Source organism: Argentina silus (assembly GCF_951799395.1).
Source record: "Argentina silus genome assembly, chromosome: 1".
Taxonomy (NCBI): domain Eukaryota; kingdom Metazoa; phylum Chordata; class Actinopteri; order Argentiniformes; family Argentinidae; genus Argentina; species Argentina silus.
This window is the reverse complement of record NC_139655.1, coordinates 25,917,024-25,931,406: the sequence shown is the minus strand read 5'-3', so window position 1 is coordinate 25,931,406 and position 14,383 is coordinate 25,917,024. Positions and strand designations below refer to the sequence as shown.

The 14,383-nt window shown below is 38.9% G+C and overlaps 1 protein-coding gene across 3 annotated transcripts in view; it reads right to left on the bottom strand.

The window, feature by feature from the left end:
* The window catches only part of usp53a (ubiquitin specific peptidase 53a), a 43,485-nt gene extending 32,060 nt beyond the window's left edge, over positions 1-11,425 (bottom strand). For all 3 annotated transcript variants that reach the window (XM_083678991.1, XM_083678992.1, XM_083678993.1), the window contains exon 1: positions 11,090-11,425. The gene's annotated coding sequence lies outside the window, so the exon portion shown is untranslated. The remainder of the gene's footprint in view (positions 1-11,089) is intronic.
* Between the last annotated feature and the right edge of the window lie 2,958 nt (positions 11,426-14,383).

Sequence of the window (14,383 nt, the reverse complement as noted above, 5' to 3'; positions counted from 1 at the left end):
ACTTAGGTCCTCTGATGAGGGTGGCTGGGCAAAAAAACAACAACCTATAATTACAATTTTCTTTTTAGGGGGGGGGGGTTGGGGCAACGAGAAGAAAAGGGACTAGAAATTATGCAAGCAATGCTGTTGAATATAACAGAACTAAAATTATATTTTTTCAAAGCTGATCTATCCCCAAAAATATATATGAAAGTAATAATACAAAAAATAATAGTAGTAATAATAATAATGAATTTGATAATTGTATTTGACAGTGCTTTTTTGCACCTGAAACACTACAACACGGTTAGAAAAATATGTGTTTTTATCCATATCTCTCACCTCTAGCCAAAATAGTGTGTATTGCTGTCCCATTGATAGCCATACCATCGGATAGTGTGGTTAGGATTCATGAGAAATTGTGAAGTGAAAGTTCAGCCTCTCATCTTTAAAAATAAATGAACTTGTAATTGACATTCATCCTTAGATTTTCAGTTATTCACCATTATTTCAGACATTAGAGAAATATAATCATTGGAGGCAAAACCACTGTAAACTGCAGGTATGGTCTACAATTATATAGGGGGCTACAGGGTTAATATGCGGATCTAGCAGTAGTTACTGCGATAGCCTAACGTGTGTACGGTTAACGTTACGTTTATGCTGAATATTCATTAAATACATTTATTATATTACCACGCACAGCCAGTCGGCATGCTCTGTATTCCGGATAAATATAGGCATAAGATAAAGCAGTTTTGTATTGCATTGTGATGATTTTGACAATAAATAATATCACATAGCAGTTTGTTGTTACCTAGGGATAGTGTGAAGCTGATATCAGAGCAAATGGAGTTGGAGTTGGAGTTGGAGTTAAAAAAAAAAAAAAAAAAGCCAAACCATTTCTAAATGGCCAAAGCCAAACCAACTAAATATAAGTGTTTATATTTGTTGACCAGGGTCTATAACATGTTAAGATAGATGTTTTCTTCTACCTTTTTTCCATACGTTTAACCAGAATTCAAAGTCTTTGCTTATCCCAAATTGTATGACAGAAAAATGTATTCCTAAGTGAAAATATAGACTCTAAGCTTTCATTTGACACCCAATTTGATATGCACCTATGAATTCACATTTTGGTCCTTTTACATTTTGGGCCAAGGCTTAATCTGACACTCACGCTAGCTTCTGTGCATGATACTATCAGTACAGTATGTGACAAACTGTTGGGGATTCAGTTCAACCTAGCACACTAGCCCAAGGCCCTACCAACATAGTGAACAACAAATGCAACAGCAGACCTGCACAGGATTACTGAGAGAAAATAGAGATGTTTGGGTGCATAAAGCTGCCGGTGTCGTCTGCAATGTGTCTGCTGCTCCGTATGGCTGTGCTTGTTTATGGTTGTTTAAGTACAAATGTACATGTATATATTTGTGCTGGGAGACACAGTCAAATCAGTGTCAAGGTTATTAGTGTAGCATATCCCACAGCGGAAACACCAAGCCAGTCAGGAAATGGCCTTAATAAACCATGTGGAATGTTGTTGTTTATATCTTTATGTTTGAAACCTCTAAATAAAATGTTGGATGATTAATGCAAAGGACCATTATCGGCACCATAGGATGTGGGAGGAAAGCTTCTACCCATATAGCTCAAAATGTGGTTTTGGAGAAAAGTGATGTTGCAGGAAATGACCTAAAATCAAGTGTTAAGAGGCAGTGAGCTGCAGTTTCCACTAGGGTTGGGTGGTTTCACGGTAATACAGCATCCCTCGGGATTTGAAAATGCCCACGGTATGCTTTTCAATACCATCGTAACATTTCTGCTCCGTTATCTATCAAACTGCCAGATTAAGCAATGTTTATCAGTTCACAATGTGGAACATCACCACTGCCAGTGTGAAAGAATTACAAGTGTAACTTTTAGGGTATTGCACGTGACCTCTTCCACCAAAGAAAAAAAGATCACTAGCGTTAATGACTTGGTCCCGAAAAAAAATGCCACTGCTACTATATGGCAGTGTGTAGGGTTCCGACCCGGGGATAAAAGAGAGCCTGCATATTTGAAGTTAGTTGAGGTTATTTGCAAGATTTGCATGAAAAAGATGACCACAGACGGACAACATTGTTGATGAACTCCGTGCGGCACATGGATGCGAATAAACTCTCGGCTATAACGACTGACAATGCTGCTAATATTGCAGCCGTCATCAGGGCACTGAATTGGCCGTGGCCCAACTGTTTTGGCCACAACCTCAATCTGGTGTGACAAACACAGCGCAGGACCAGAGGCAACGGACAGACCGGGAATCTCAAAGTCTGTCGTGCAATATTTTTTTTTTTAAAAGAAGCAAGTGGAATTAGGACGCCCAAAGCATATCTCATAACAGTAACTAAATCAATATTTTATTATTTTATTTTACAAATTATAGCCTATAGGCTATATGACATGAGACAAGTTATATTATTACAAATGCAGTGTATGATACTTCTTATTAAGCCATTATGTTATCCAACTGTTTAGTTTAGTTTGTCAAGCTGTGATCGGGTTGTAAAGTTTAAATGATTGTTTAGGCTAAATGTTATACGGTATTGCAGTCACCACATAAATAATAACGTTTTTGATTAAATATATGGAGCAAAGACGCCTCCCGCCAGCCACGTGACGTTATTTAAAACAAATAAATAAATAATATATATTTTTAAATTATATATATATATATTTTTTTAAATTATATATATATATATATATATATATATATATATATATATATATATATATATATTATATATTATATACAGTGGGGGAAATAATTATTTGATCCCCTGCTGATTTTGTTAGTTTGCCCGATTACAAAGAAATGAGCGGTCTATAATTTTTATGGTACTTTTATTTTAACAAATAGACACAGAATATAAAAAAAAAAAGTCCAGAAAAACATATTATATAAAGTTATAAATTAATTTGCATTTGATCGAAGGAAATAAGTATTTGATCCCCAAGCAAAACATGACTTAGTACTTGGTGGAGAAACCCTTGTTGGCAAGCACAGAAGTCAGACGTTTCTTGTAGTTGGTCACCAGGTTTGCACACATCTCAGGAGGGATTTCGGTCCACTCCTCTTTACAGATCCTCTCCAAATCCTGAAGGTTTCAAGGCTTTTGTTTGGCAACTCGAAGCTTCAGCTCCCTCCACAAATGTTCTATAGGATTAAGGTCTGGAGACTAGCTAGGCCACTCCATGACCTTAGTGTGCTTCTTCTTGAGCCACTCCTTTGTTGCCTTGGCCGTATGTTTTGGGTCATTGTCATGCTGGAAGACCCATCCACGACCCATCCTCAGTGCTCTGGCTGAGGGAAGGAGGTTCTCGTCCAAGATCTTACGGTACATGGCCCTGTCCATTGGCCCCTCAATGCAGTGAAGTCGTCCTGTACCCTTAGCAGAGAAACAACCCCAAAGCATAATGTTTCCACCTCCGTGTTTGACGGTGGGGATGGTGTTCTTGGGATTGTAGCATACCCTCACCCTTCTCATGATCATCCTTACCCCACGAGGCAAGATCTTGCATGGAGCTCCAGGCCGAGGGCGATTGATGGTTATTTTGTATTTCTTCCATTTTCTAATAATTGCACCAACAGTTGTCTCCTTCTCACCAAGCTTCTTGCTGATGGTCTTGTAGCCCATTCCAGCCTTGTGCAGGTCTACAACTCTTACCCTGATGTCCTTTGAATGTTCTTTGGTCTTGCCCATGGTGGTGGAGAGGTTGGAATGGAAGAGATTGATTCTATTGACAGGTGTCTTTTATACCCATAACAAGCAGAGATTAGGAGTACTTTCTTAAAGTGACAGGAGTAATCTGTGTGCCTCATGGGCATATAACCGGTCTGTATGAGCCAGAATTCTTGCTGGTTTGTAGGGGATCAAATACTTATTTCCTTCGATCAAATGCAAATTAATTTATAACTTTATATAATGTGTTTTTTCTGGACTTCTTTGTTGATATTCTGTCTCTATTTGTTCAAATAAAAGTACCATAAAAATTATAGACCTCTCATGTCTTTGTAATCGGGCAAACTAACAAAATCAGCAGGGGATCAAATAATTATTTCCCCCACTGTATATATATATATGTACACACACATACAGTAATAACGTATACCCCAGTAAAATTTGAAGACGGTATAAAAAAGGTATGAAAAAATGTATACTGCCCAACCCTAGTTTCCACTGTAAAGTAATGCATTTCTTTCTTTTTTGTACGTCTTTTTCTTTACATCCGACCCCTGTACGTAAAACATAATCATGGGGAACTGCCGCCCATAGCTTGACAGTCATGAAATAGACCAACAGCAATACTCCTTGGTCGTTTTCTTGGTAAACACATCACAACGCGCTTGCCTTGCAATAACAATGACACTTGGTTCTCTCTGGTAGTCAAACCATCCATAGGAATTTAACGCAGTTTCATCCAAAACCAGTTGGGCAACATTTCTTTCATTGTTATTCAAACAATTCTCAACTGATCCTGAAATGTGACCATGAAAACAAGTTCATGGTGGGACCAGATTTTGACTGTAAGTGTCTCTATTGCCTAATTTAACATTCTCCACAAACGAAACCCTAACAAACAACACTTTGCTCTCATTTGCAACTACCTTCCAGAGCAACAGCATTCCAAAGCAATCACTTAAGCTCGGCATTGCTAAAGAGCTCTTGTTTTTGGGATTAGACGCTATGCTGGAGGGGCGAATGGAAAACTGTACAGTTCTTTACCGCCCACCTTCCAGAGTGACTTCATTCAACCCAGGATGTGTGTCAAGTCTGTCTATACGTGGGCCAAAGCTTCCTTATACAACAATATCTCACAACCATCTATCAATTTTGTGCCTATGCTTGTCCATGTGACCAAATGTGCACATCCATTAAAGCAAGTGACATGCAAAAACAAAAGTATTACTCAGTGTCCAATATGCCCCCAGAATGATTGAGAGCGATTGATCAAGTGACCTTTATGCCTGCCTCGATACATTTCCCTAATTTTTAATGCCATCGTGTCACATACACATTACTCTGATGCTTCCATCCCTCGAGGTCAAATCAACAAGAGGCCAGGATTACCATTCAATCTTATATTCAGTCCCAAAACAATACTTTACACTGAGATAAATCCTTGATTGCCACTATTAGAGAGGGGTATTTCTGGGCATGTTATGATATCACATAAACCTCAAACATAAGTGAATTGGCCCTCTTCCACACAGTTGGCCCTGCAAGCATAGGCAGTACATATCAATAGCACTATGAACAGAATAAGCTCCAAGAATGAATGGCACATTTCAAGAATATTCCATATCAAGTCCACATCTTTAGAGGTCAACGATGATTGCTGACACTGGAAAAACAATGAACTACCACATTAACATTCAAAACTGCAAAGATAACTTGCACATGCTTACCTTATCATAGGGATTATTTTAAAAATATTCTCTTACCTTCAATGACCTCAGAGTCTGAGTTAAATTGGCACTGGTGACAGACAGAACTGCAGTCTACAATATAATGCAGAGCATTATACGTATACACGTTATCCGCCTTCAACATAGAAGGCAGTTCAGTGTCAACAATGCATTAAGACAATGTTGTAATGTGCAGCCACCTCAGGTTTCTGGTTTGACCTACTTCTTTATCACAATCATACTGAACAATCATTACCATGTTATTACCAGTGTCACCTTATTTTGTTTTATGGTGCTGAGGCCATTGTTGCAGAGCACGCCTCCTCTGAATGCTTTTGTTTGTGTTGCAAGAACAAATCACCTTGGTTGTGTGAAATTCCTCTTTCTTACTTGGTAGAGAAAACTATGCTCCAATTGGCCACTTTCATACAAACACAGTAGGTATTGTCATAGTATGGGTCCTCACGTAACCGAAGAGAGGTCTGTCCACACCCTTGCTTCAGAAGTTCGGGGCATGGGTGACATAATTTCCTCCAGGCTGCGTTCATTGTGCGTTTGATCATTTTAGAGAAGGGAGTCCTAGTCCCAGAGCCACAGGCATTAACAAATGGGCAAACAAACAGAAATAATCTAATTTTGGGGCTGGCTAAATTACTAACAGCGTTCTTCCTGAGGCAGCGATTGCAGTGTGACCTCTGGCCATGTCATTGGTATTGTGCATCAGACACATGTAACACCCACCAACATATCACATACACAGGCACATACACAGGCACCACTTGATAAGTTGTCAGGCCTTAACTGGGGCCAAATAATTTCTTTTCAGGTCTCTCTAGGGGTTCATCATATGTATCTTAGCTAAACAACATCTCAGTTATTTGTATCCCTTACATTTAACAAAGGAGGCCTTTCTGAAGCATGGCCATGACCTCGACACTTGTTACTGTTCAAAATAATTCATGAGAACAAAACGAAATGACAAGGGATCCTTCTCTGTGTGCTTTGTAAACCTGCCAAGGATAAAATACAAACTGGAGGAGCCAAGCGAGGGGTTGGACAAGTAACTTTACTTGTCAGGATTTGAATTCAACAAAGTGCAGGAAGCTATGAGAAATAGAGACTTGCTAGGTGGTGTCTTGCAAATTCCAGGACTGACTAATTTGTTCTGGTCATAGGGAAAATGCTAAGGCTAGCACCTTTGTGCAATCAGCCAAAGGGTCTCTGTCTTGCAGCAGGGGGTGAATGTTGTTAGACATGAACACTGCATATGTGACCTATGCTACAGTGTGGGAAATGTATGTAATCTGCTACTGTAATAGCAGATGTGTGCAAATGTCAAGATATATTGTGGTATGCTGTGTTGTTGTTGTCCTTGTGTCCAAAGTAATTGCCCCACAGGGATAAATAAAGTAGTTTGAACTGAATTTAATAAAACATATCTGAAGGGATCAAGTTGCTCTCCAGAACCTCTTTTCTTGATATACAGTATACTTCATATTCCATGGACTGAGCACCCCTCCAGCGGTCCAACTGAAATTTAAAAAAAAACTGAGTTTTGAGTGCCAGCACTTTTCAGCAATAACTATTTGCTGTTACATCAGACATAAACTAACTATGAAATGCACAATGCACAATCAAATAAATATTGGAATGTGTCCCTGTTTTGTGTGTGAATATAGCAAGCCCAGTCTGTCTCAATGTAGATGGTTGGCTTTCAGAATAGGAGAAAGCATTCAGTGGTGAAACTGGTTCCCTAGGGTGAGACAGAATGCTCACTATTTTGTAGTTCGCTGCTACTGAAAATGTTGTCCTCAACCAATGTTGTTTTAAGGATTGTAGATTGCATACTCTCCCCAAAGGTGCGTTGCTTCAAAAAGATTTAAGTTATATGAAAAGATCAGAGGTATAACTTGTGCCTAAATGCACATAAAATTCTTGCAATGTTGTGTAATAATCTGACAGTGTTGAAACTTATTTTCAACCATGGCCTCAATGGATGGAGGCTTAAATGTATGTAGAACAACTACATAATCAGTTACACTTTACATTAAGTTGCTTCTGTACCTGTGTAGTAACAACAATGTATTAACATGGTATTACCAATGTATTAGGTAATTGCATGGTATAATAGACAGGTTTGTGTGTATTATTACAAAAGTGGAAAAAAGAACAGTTCTTCCTCCACGTGTAATAACCCAAACCACTTGGCTCCATTACTTTTGAGCAACCACACTAGAAACAACAATCGTTGTATCGATCTCTGAACTAATTCCAATTCTTCTTAATGATTTGGTTCCTTAACGGTTCAGTTAACTGTTCATAATTAAATTCACATTACCACCAAAGATACAGGCCTATACAAAATAGCTTGTGCCTCTTTAAGCCGTCATTGTGAATCTTCAGACAATCACACATTTGATAGAGCTATGCACAATGCACGGCATAGGCCTACCTCTCTCTGTCACACCATAACCATGAAGTCTGTTAGCCATTCAGAGAGGATAGCATGGGAGAGAAAATGATATATTCTCTTGTCCTGGATAGTAGCCTATTTTCCTATCCAGTCCCAATCCCGCTATGACCTAAAATCTGACTCCTGTCTCAATAAAATTCCTCACTGTATATTCCTTAATCCATACGGTGAGCGTCTAAGTATGGAACTTTACCTTAACCTTCAGTTGATAATAAACTGTGAACACTCCTAGGTTGCATTCACACAGACTTGGGGAACAAGGCTGAAGTTCACTTCACAAGTCAACAGAGCAGGAACAAAACAAATATCCAACGAAGAACTATTACGGCATCATTGTTGACACTTGGAAGGTTCAGACGTTTAATTACCTGACTTTGTTATGCTATACAAGTTTCCACTAGGGTATTCTGTTTGTTTGTGATGTTTCTAATGTGACTTCCTGATAACAATAGCTCTGTATTTCAAAGGTTGTCAAGATTATTTATTTGTTTTTAATTCAGGGAAAATTACTAATCAAAGTAAGGAAGTTTAAATGGATTTCTAATTTGTACATAGTGAGTTGTCATTGGGGCCGTCAATCAGGCCTGACTTCAATTTTGACTATTTCCGATTTGAGCTCAACCATGTTCCCCTTCCCATACTCCTTACCAGTCACCTGACATACTGCAACTACACAAGTTTGACACAAGTCAATTAGTTCTTATTGAATACACTGGTGTCAAAATCTCTGAATGTTGCTTTGGAGGTCTTGACACCCTGCCTGAAAAAATCTTGATGAAGAAGTAAAACCCTTATTCTGACTACTTAAAAATTGAAGCTAAGCTCTACTCTACCTCACAGCTTTATAGAGGAAAATTAAATATGACCCTCGGTTCGAATCATGAAAAACACAACAAAACAAAACTAGTGAATTCCCTTAGGACTGGTGACAACGTTTAAACCTCCAGGCAACAATGCAGCAGCCGTTTCCTGTGTGGTTTCCTGCTGAACGCTTGCTGCCTTCCAGCATGCGGTCACTGCTTTGAACCCTGTGAAACTGAGCAGGTCATCCACACCTCGCTGAGTCACCCAACAGCCCCCTTCTGTCCTGCTGAGTAGGAAAAGGCGGAGAACAAAACTAGCTGTTCCTAGACCCACAAGAATTTGATTGAAATATAACATCCTCCCTTAAACTATTCAGACTACTTCCTAAATGTCTCCCTGCTTCCCAGAGGCTTGCCAATAAATGTCAGAGCAACAGTGCTGGCCAACAACTTTCTCTCCCTTCTTTATAAAACAGATTAATGGGTTTATTCAGTTCCAGCAGCTAAATAAAATGCAGCGGAGGGCCCGGGTCAGATGTTTTTGAGAACACTCTGGCTCAACCCTATCGGACAGATGATGCAGCTGCTTTTTCTCCACCAAATAGGACAAACATTGTCATCAATGTCAGATTTCCAACTTCTAATGTTAAATAAACTACATTATTTGGACTGGTGAACTGGTATATCAAATGCACATTTCTTCTTAATTTAAATGTCCCAATAAAGTACATATTAAAGATATCATAATAACATCAAACTTATGACTGACTTCCTCCCTGAACTGTCACATTGTCTTCTCAAAAGAGACTCCTCCCTTAAATATCCCATTCATTTCCACCAGGAAATCATTGTGTAACAGGCCATGCTACAGACAATAGCAGGTTTTTCAGCATGCCATCAACGTCTAAATGACCTTGCTGGTTCTAATGAAAATATCACACAGTAAAGTTCAGCATGGAAAAAAAAACATGATGACGGCAAGGGGTAGAAACTAAATACAGCACTGGATTAGTTTTTAATAAACGTAATGACATAACGGCTGGATAATCAAAATTATGGTGTCCTGGTTAGCTGTTTTATTCTGGAGGGCCTACTTTTTCTGAAAATAAAATGAGAGAAATGCTTCTGTTTAGTACATTATCATTTCTCAACATCGTCTTCTTATCATATCAGTTGTGGAAGCAAGGAAGTTTAACTAATTTCAAACAGAACCAGTAATCTATCCCATCAATTAGGTTGAGTTCAGAACATTGGGTTAGTTGGGGGAGTCCTCTTAATTTCAACACAAGTTCAAATGGAGCTTTAGTCTATGGATGTTTTAATTTCAATTTCTCACTTACTTTGAAACAATGCTGATAACATGTAAAAACTACAATATTAGACCCATGTTCTAATTTTGAAAACATGATTTCTATTTAGCAACTGACTATACTCATAGCTTGTTATGCATATTAACAGAAAGCCATCTACAAATCACAATATAACACATGTTCTTGGGATGCCTTAACAACCCACAGTGTTAATTTGCTAGCCAGGCTATTGTGTTTAAAAGGTGGAGTAGGCTCACTACTTATCAGTGAAACTTGCCAAGGAGTTGCTGAGGACAAATTGTACTCACTGGCCTTACAGAAGAATCAGTATCAGGCATATTTCATGAGTTATGTGGCAAAATAACAAATGGACTGTGTACTTATAATTTAGCTGCTTGCTGGATGTTCTGTAAATGTGGATCATGTACACTACACTCCCAATTAGTTAATGGGAGTAGGGCAGCACTCTCTAATTCATTCTTCATGAGACAGAATAACATGTCTCTTATCGGAAAAGGTAGAATAAAATTAAAATAAATATCTTCATTCATAATAATTCAACACATAAAATGTGTAAAACCAATTGATAGTCTACCTGTCATATACATGTAGCCTTGCAGGACATTTATAACGTTACACCAGAGAAAGGGGGCTTGTGAACCCATCAATGGTAAACTGAAGTTGAATTACTGTCAACATAGATGAGACTCTTCGTTTATGTCACGTCGAAACAATTCAATGAAGCAAAGCATAGGCTACGTATACAGGAAATACCATCGGTAAATTCCAAACCCCTCCACAATGATTGGAGAAGAAGGAACTATATTTCAGTTCATGTCAAAAAATCTAGTACAACTGACCGACACTATCTAACCCTAACCCGATGTTAATGAATAATAGACCAATGTCTTGAGTTAACGAGTTAGTTCACACAGGCTGCGTTTCACCTCAGCTTACCTGTGTTTCAGGTACATTTCCGCCGCAAGCGCATTGGTGTAAGGAATAATGGCGAAGAAAAGTTTTGAAGAAAGTATCCACACCTACACAAATCCAATAAAACACTCACCTTTAGAAAGAGGGAATATTATATTTCCAGTAGATCCCTTCGTCAGACAATGCAAATCGACCAAATGTGGTTATGAATTATTGTCGGAAAGGGCTGGAGTTTCCGAGAGTACAGGGTGAAGACGTACGAAGTATCCTACAGCCGTTGCGCGTGGTTAAAATTCATAAAGGGGCACGTTAGAAGTTAAACCAAAGACTAAAATAATTTAATGTAGCCTATTATGACTGGCTGTTGCCATCTTAACCGCTTCTTTCTTCCTGTGTAGTTCCAGTTTGTGTCAACAGCCATCCCATTCACTTGCTGTATTCCGGGTTTTTTAGAGTCGTGTATATAGGCAGTTGAAGCGCGGCGGTAGTGAGCAATGGTCGGCTTCGGCACCTGAAATACTGGATTAGTGATGTTTTCAGAGCTGCGAGGTCAAACCCCGCCTCTTGAGCACTGTATTTACTGCAGTCCCTCTTACACTGCTGCCACACACACACGTTCGCACAGTAAACCCGGCTGTTTCATGGCGAAGGGAGGAGTTTGACTCGCACTTTGTGTACTTTCTCCCGTCAATCACTCAGGTGCTGTTTCATAATTTTGTGGCATGTTCGCAATTTCTGTAGCTTCAGGTCCTGAGAGGAGAGAAAATAATAACTAGCAGAATACATGCGTTTTCATGACATGGTCCAAGTTTCTATTGTAGACATACAATAGGCTATCTGCTTACTAGCCTGTGTTTACAGATATAACAACGCCAGCAATGTGGTGACAATTATAACACTGCTTGAGGATTATGAAGAACTAAAACCAGTCGTATAAAAATGTGATGTAAGACTCCCGTTATCCAAACACCATCTGCCCAATCCTGTTATGTAAAGAAAGCAATGGAATAGGCCTACAATTAAAGCGTTTTCCCTCTTTCAGTGCTATCTGTAAACATTTGCATAGCTTCCCTGTTTTGTACACTCCTCACTCTGTCACTATTATGGGCTAGCACCCCAAAATGGATGATATATGGTACTGAAGTAATCACTCCCCATCTTGTTATAATGCATAAAAAATGTGCATTAAGTTAAGTGTTGGAAGTTTCACTGTGTTGGTGATCATGTCCATCGTTTCTACTACCACCTGGAGAAAGAGAGGTCACACTGATTACAGTGGCAAAAAAGTGATGCATCTCATTATCAAGTACAACTTTCATACATGTCTAATGATTTAAACACAGTGAGCAAAAGGGAGCAGACTGAAATACTTTCAGGAAAATATGACAATCTTACTCTGCCACCCCCACCTCCAGTGGCGACTACCCCTCTCCCACCCCATCCCATAAATCTCCTACAAAAGAAAAAGTCAGATCAGATATAAATGTTGGGTAATGTTACAGTATTATCTAGAGGCATCAGGCATCAGCTCCACCAAGATATTTGATAAAAGGATCCCACTTTGCTTTTTGATTTAAGTTATCAACTAGCCATGTGAGATTTTTTTTTTTCCTATTTAGCAGGATCACTTTTTTATCATAGTGAGTGAAAGTAGAAGCAGTTTTGCATATCTTGAGCATTAGCTTTAACTTGTACAATTACTGAATTATTTATCAAATGCACATTGCATGCTTGTAGGTCATATTGTTTCGTAGTGGCTTTATTCTGTCGTCTCATGAAGGAGGAAAAATGTATTAGTGCACTCTTTTTTATAAACACCCACAGACTTACAAGGTCATCTAACCCGGCTTTTAAACCATCTGTTCTATCCTTAATTCACATATTCTGAAGCCCTCGGCATCGTACATTGACTGGCAGTTTCTTCAGTGTATTGTACATACCTCAAATTCAAAAAGAATTTTGAAGAAGGTTAGAGTCTTATCACCAAGCTGAATTTGGTTAAAAAGATGAAATGTAATTTCTGCAGTCTTAAGTCTGGCTGTCTCAACTACTTTAATGCAGTGAAGATCCTATAGCAGATACAATAATTTGTAGGATCCAAAATGGGCTAATAATTTTCACTCAGGCCAATGTCTAGCGAGCTGGTTCAGGATAAACATTGGTTTTCAAACAAAGCTGTCTAATAGCTAAGAGTGGTCAAGGAAATTGGACACAGTGATCAAGTGTGCAGTGAAAGGGGTCACAGTGTATCTGAGTGGCCCAGGCTTTCCCCGGGAAGTACTTGAAAGAGCCCATAGAGGAGACAATGCCTTTTCCCTCCGCAAACGTTTCCCTTGGGGACACATAATGCTTCCTTTCAGAGCATGGAATAAGTTTAGGAGTGTGTTAATCATTTAAGCGAGGTGAGCTATGAGCTAGGCCACTGAACTGTTATCTGTTCAATCACCAATTCAGATTCATGTAATGGACACAGGCTTTTTGAGAGAGGGAATGTTGTCCATTTCCAAACCTACTGGGTGGAACACTTCAAAGGAAATGGTCAGTAGCAGACCCATTGCTAAATGTTTTGATATGAAATGAAATACACCTGAAGAAGCCCACAGGAAAACAGAACAAATTACTTAAAAAACAAATATTGTATAATAGTCACTGAAATGTAAACATGTTAAGGTTTGATTTGATTTACAGTAACTTGATACCAATTCCTCCCAAGAGGGAAGGAATTTAGTTTCTAGACTTACAAAAAAGAATAAACAAGAAGCGTATCAGTGGGGTGCCCTTTACACATACAAAGCAGGCACTCGGTTTGATGTTCCCTTCTTCATGTTAGACATTCTTACCATTGGTGCAGTCCTTACTTTGAAGTGATGCCACTGAATAACTATACAAATAGATCAGATGGACTGAGCTTTCTTGTATTTTACAAGTTTAGGAACAACTTTCAAAGTGCTTTGTGATCTTGGGGACAGTTTGCATAACAGTAGTTGAATCCGCAGATTTGTGCTACATTAGCATCACTGCGCAACACGGAGCCTGTAGGAATACTGCTGTAAAAGTGTGTGCATTGTCCGGAAGAACGGCTCATTGGTTTCTCATTGTCCATATTTGGTTCATTGGCACTGTGGGACTGTTCCAAGCTCTTAATGCTTCCTTCCAACAGAATTACACTTTTTTTGTGTTAATGTTCAGCAACTGTCAATGTATGGACTTTGTTCCAACCTTAATTATAGGGTTACTACTACACAGGTATATTGTAGAGGCAACTTAATGTAAAGTGTGACCCAAAGTAAAGTATTCCGATGGACAGACCAAATAATTATTTAAACACAAATCTAACAGCGTAGCAAACCCACTGATCCTCTACCTCAGCTGTGTTGTGAAGGACATTTTAATTAAAGATCAATTAGGTAGACTTTGCCAACTCTGC